The 5745-nt window shown below is 37.3% G+C and overlaps 1 long non-coding RNA gene across 1 annotated transcript in view; it reads left to right on the plus strand.

The window, feature by feature from the left end:
• Window positions 1–607: 607 nt before the first annotated feature.
• The window catches only part of LOC107834839 (uncharacterized), a 33809-nt gene continuing 28671 nt past the window's right edge, over window positions 608–5745 (plus strand). Inside the window, exon 1 of the long non-coding RNA XR_001660662.1 lies at window positions 608–1193. This is a non-coding gene — a long non-coding RNA (uncharacterized LOC107834839). The remainder of the gene's footprint in view (window positions 1194–5745) is intronic.

The raw sequence follows: 5745 nt of genomic DNA on the forward strand, positions 1-5745 counted from the left end.
TTCAATTACTCAATTCATCTTAAGAATAATCAATGGAATACTCATTTACAACAGCCAAAATAATAATATTAATAATAATGTGCACAGACTAGCTGGATAGTGCTTCATTTGTTTTGGGAGAGACAAATTGAGATTTCAGTGTCCTTAAAAATGAGATGCAGATATCAGAGTTTCAGTGTTTCAGTGAGAGACTGTCTGGGTGGCAGTAGCTTATTGTCAATTGAGATAAAAGTGCAATACAAGTTCAGCTCATTAACCAATTAAACAGCTTCTCATCATATCTACTCAGTCCAATGGTCCAGAACAGTTGTACAGCATTTCTGATAATTATAATTACCTTAATTTAACCAGGTTTGTCCGATTGAGATCAAAAGATCTAATTTACAAGAGACCTGGCCTGTAGTTTAAAGTTAACAAAGATGAAAGATAAATTTGATTGAAAGATAAATTTCATCTTTGTGATATCACTCATAACTCTGAAAGTGACAGTTACTTGAATCTGCTATAAAATGACACTGTGCCTGGAAAATGCATAATTCTGCTGCTTTTAGCACAACCATAAAAAATGCAAGTTTTTCTATACAACAATTAAAAACATAAAATCTGCAAGTTATGCAAATGTGTTTAAGTTTGTGTTTTTTACAATGCGTGACTGAGTAAAATATGGAGAAGGTTCTGAGGGGAAGGAAAGCCTGGAGTAAATATGGAAGGATGCAGAGAGGAGGGAAGTCCTTGCCACATAATGACATATTGTTGAGGATATTTTAACTGTGGTAAAAAGCAGAGCTGCTAAGCGAGTCACAAGGTTACTGGGAAAGATTCAGCGCCTCCTTGATGAAAACACTGCTACAATGCACACACATTCTGTGCATGTGTACTGCAATTGTATTACTTATAAGTAGTACAATTGCACACACACACACACACACACACACACACACACACACACACATTTTCACAGCCCAGTGACCGAAAACACGTAATGTGCCTCTGTTATACACCAGAGGTGTGGAGGGGACCTGCAGTTGCCCGGAGGACTATGCTGTGGGAGTGTCTCTGGACCCTTTTCTTCAGTGGATGTTTGTTTGTGTGTGTGCCATTTCTACATTTGCTGGACTGAATGCTGGCACAGCTGCGGTTTATCTGCACACTGTTGGACAGAAAGAGCAGCAGCAGCATGGGATCTGTAATATGTAAGTGATGACTGCGGTAGCTGCTGGTGTGTTTGTATGTGAAGCTGCCTTTGTAGTGAGAGGTCAGGGTATGGAACAGACAGGCTGAGTTTCAATTTGCCAGTGTAAAAGTCGGTAATATCCACAAGAGAGCAGAGAAACTGGTTAGTGGGTCAAGTATGAGGTGGGATTTATATCAACTAACTGGAACCTGCCGCTCATAAGTAGCACAATTGAAATTATAAATGAGCCTGTCTTGATAGAGAGAATATTGGGTAAAAATGTGTGTAAAATCTATACTAAGTCAGTATAAGATAGATAATAGTATGATTAGATTTAGATTCCCCCTTGAAATCTAATTTTATTTTCTGTCTTAAAAATGATTTTGTTTAGATTTTCTCTCAAATAATGACCTAAGAGTCAGAATCGGTACTTGGTGTTGGTAGAATTGCTGTTTGGTTCTTTTTGTTCTTTAAAAAATTTCTCTAAATAATTTGCCAGACATGTGTGTCCATTACTCCTGACAGACAGGTTTTATAGAGCTTTACATTCACGCAACCTCCAAATTCAACCCAAAGCCGATGTTTTATTTTCAATTTTTCCATAAGTGACCCTCATCCAGATTTTCCATGGTAGTCTGAAGAGCATAATTCCAGTTTTTTCACCCTAACTCTTACTTTATTGGAGATGAAGTATTCTGTTGAGAGTCCTGACAGATTAAGTCAAAGGTGTTCTTTGACAATCTGAAATTATGAAATAAGTTTATCAGTGAAGCACATCACATCACTCCTGGTTCTGACTATGTATCCAAACAGACTTCTCTACAAAAGTTGCAATGATGTTCCATAAAAGGCCATTGCTATTAATTGTGCTTTTTTTGCTCATCACCCTTATTCTTGTTATGATCTCGCAGTAATACTGTTGGTTCCCATTGCTCAACAATCGATCCACAGACGACGGCATCCATTCTTACTTCCTTAAACAGAGCGCTGCTTTGTGCATTCTGTGCATGCAGGTCGTAAACTGTTCACACAAAATCTGATACAATTAGCAGTCTGAATGACCACAAAAAATTATAATAAATAAATAAAGAAATTTCAGGATTTTCAGCATTAAGACATTGAGACCTGCTGTGTGAACATTGCCTAAGTTGCCTACAAACATCTTTTCTGCTGTACCTACATTTTTTGTGAAGCTGATGTCAGAGCCCAACACTATGAATCAAACTTAATCTATCCCAGTTTTCTTAAAGAGATTCAGTTGGAATAAACTTTCAAAACTCACACTTATGTAGTAGTACCTGTTCTGGTCGAGGTTAACTTTTTATGACATGGCACGTTATCCTTCTGGAATCAGCCATCAGAAGATGGGTACACTGTGGTCATAAAGGGATGGACATGGTCAGCAACAATACTCAGGTAGGCTGGGGCACTGACACAATGCTCAATTGGTACTAATGGGCCCAAAGTGTGCCAGGAAAATATCCCCCACACCACTGCACCACCACTACCAGCCTGAACCATTGATGCAAGGCAGGATGGATCCATGCTTTCAAGTGCATCCTGGTAGGGCCAAATTCTGACCCTACCATCCGAATGTCGCAGCAGAAATCGAAACTCATCACACCAGACAACATTTTTCCAATCTTCTATTGTCCAATTTTGGTGAGTCTGTGTGAATTGTAGCCTCAGTTTTCTGTTGTTAGCTGACAGGAGTGGCACCCGGTGTGGTCTTCTGCAGCTGTAGCTGTAGCCTGTCGAACTTTTAACACCTTGTCAAGGTTCAATATATTGTGCATTCAGAGATGCTCTTCTGCATACCTTGGTTGTAACAAGTGGTTATTTGAGTTATTGTTGCTGTTCTATCAGCTCAAATCAGTCTGGCCATTTCCTCTGACATCTGGTATTAACAAGACGTTTGCGCCCACAGAACTGTCGCTCACTGAATATTTTATCTTTTTTGGCCCATTCTCTGTAAACCCTAGAGATGGTTGTTCGTGAAAATCTAAGTAGATCAGCAATTTCTGAAATATTCAGACCAGCCTGTCTGGCACCAACAACCATTCAAAGTCACTATAGTCACATTTTTATCCATTCTGATGCTCAGTTTGAACTACAGCAGATCGTCTTGGCCATGTCTACATGCCTAAATACATTAAGTTGCTGCAATGTGATTGGCTGATTAAACATTTGAGTTAATAAGCAGTTGGACAGGTGTACCTAATAAAGTGGTTTGTGAGTTTACATTGATTGTATCCTTCCATGAATTTTAGGTGAAGCTCCTCCATGTTGTACACTTTCATGTTCACTAGGCAGTTAACATGAAATAGGATGTTAACTGCCTTAACTGAAGTAGTAGGAGATCAGAGGCAGCTTTTCTGAGATATTTTGCTTCTCTGTCTCATTCAGGTCAATCCTGACAGCAGCGATTTTGTTCATGTATCTTCTTCTTACACATTGGTCAAGAGTGGTCTCGGAGCCATGTGTCCGCTATTCATTGTGTATGCACTTGCCTGCCCTTTTGGTTCAGACTTATGGGCATTATGTATAATTTGTCATTTTACAGTAGAGGAGACATATGTTATTTGTCAGAGCCGTGACCCATTCTATATTCTGCATTAACATTCTCAGGGCTGTACCTCTGTTGATCCTTTGTGTTTTAGGAGGTGATCATTTGTATTTGTGTCAGTAGCTAATGTTTGTGATAGCAGAGACTGAGACACAAAGCAGTCTCTTATCTCCAGCTGCTGTCATTAGACATCCTCTAATTGTTTTCTTTTCTTCACGCCTTCTTCCTGAGAACATGTTGCCCCTGCCTCCACACCCCCTCTCTCCCTGACCTTGACAAAAATAACTCTAAATAAGATCTACAGGAAGGACAGAGAAGCAGGAGCCTCAATGATTGTGGAGAACACAAACAAAAGTTTACCTTACCTTACCGAATTCTTCTGTCCACTGGAAAAAGTACTTACCCAGCTAGTTTAGCCATTTATTAACTGTGATTAAACTACAATTTTTAGAAAGCTGAGCTCAATTTTACAATCCAAACCCTAATCTGATTATAATGTGACTTGCAGAATTAATAAATCATTTAAATAGAATGTATATGATGGCTGAAAGATTTCAAAAAGCAATACAACATCTAAGAGTATAAATTAATTTCTAAAACTTTGGAACTCCAGTGAACCAAAGAAAGAGCCAAAATTCACAACTGAATAAAACATGAAGCTGTGGTGAACCTTCCCAGCTGAGGACAGTCAACCAAAAAATATTTTTTATATTTATTCATTTTTATAAAAAACAAAACAATTATATACAATAGAGAAAAATTACAAATCAATAAAATGAAAGGCATCAGAAAGAAGAAAAAAACTCTTGTAATATCTGTACCTCTTATCCCAAGAAATATGATCATAATAAAGATTTACAAAAAACAAAACAAAAACTAAGCAAAAACATCAACTCAGAAAACAATTTGTATGGATTCATGCTATTTATTCATATTATACTATTTCATATTTCTTAAAAAACAAACAAAAAAACTTTTACCATTCTCTTAAATCTGTACATTGATCTGGCATTTTTAATATAACTCTCCAGACCATTCTACAATCTTACTCCCTGGATTGAAGTAGACCGCTCCTTCAAACTGGTATGAAACAAACATCTATCCCCTCAACATAGTAGCAAGTTTCTCTCTTAACAAAATTGACTATGGGTCATCAGGGTAAACAGTAGAATGTTAAAGTCAACCAAATCATGTTACCCCAAAAGCACAGCAATGATTCAACCAAGAAGTCACACAACAATCTATTCTAGACCATCTGAAGCTCTGCAGGCCTGACTGAGTTAAATTCAATATTCAAGATTCAATATTAAGAAAATCAATTCCATGGGAGAGGTTGAAGGTCGAACTCATTGCTGACCAAAAAGAACACAAATATATGACTGACATTTACCAAAAAACTTCTTAACGACCCCCAAAACTTTTGGGGATATATTCTGGAACTAACGAATCAAAAGTGAACCTTAGACTTAGACTTATTTTATTGTCGTTGCACAAAGAAACCTAAGTAAAACTGGCAATGAAATGTCATCGCTTGGCCACCGGAGCACACACAGAAACACGTGTGCCTATAATTACATAATAAACAAATAATAATGTATTGCTAAATATATATAACTTAGTATTTTCAAGCAGTCTGTGACAGCTGACCCTACTGTCACACAGACCTGAATGGTAATCATTTTGTTTGTTTATCCTTTACATTAATTTAGACATTAATTAGTGAATAGTTTAGATTTTTATTACAAATTATTTTCATTAGTCTGACCTTTTAGTTAACTACTTGCAGTGGACACATTTAGTTAACTTTATTTGTCAGTTCTTTATATTTTTGTTAAAAGCAACAAATTAATTTATTTGTTTTGAGTTACCAGTTTCCTTTGGAGCTGCTGGAGGGTGTTAAGGAAGAATATTATGTCTAAATTGGTTAACTTTGGAAAAAAGTTTGGCTCTCTCTTCCTCTGGATCCCAGGTCCTCTCGGCGGGCCACGTGTAGCCACAAGGAAAA

The sequence above is a fragment of the Poecilia formosa genome, unplaced genomic scaffold, assembly GCF_000485575.1.
Source record: "Poecilia formosa unplaced genomic scaffold, Poecilia_formosa-5.1.2 Scaffold792, whole genome shotgun sequence".
Lineage (NCBI taxonomy): Eukaryota > Metazoa > Chordata > Actinopteri > Cyprinodontiformes > Poeciliidae > Poecilia > Poecilia formosa.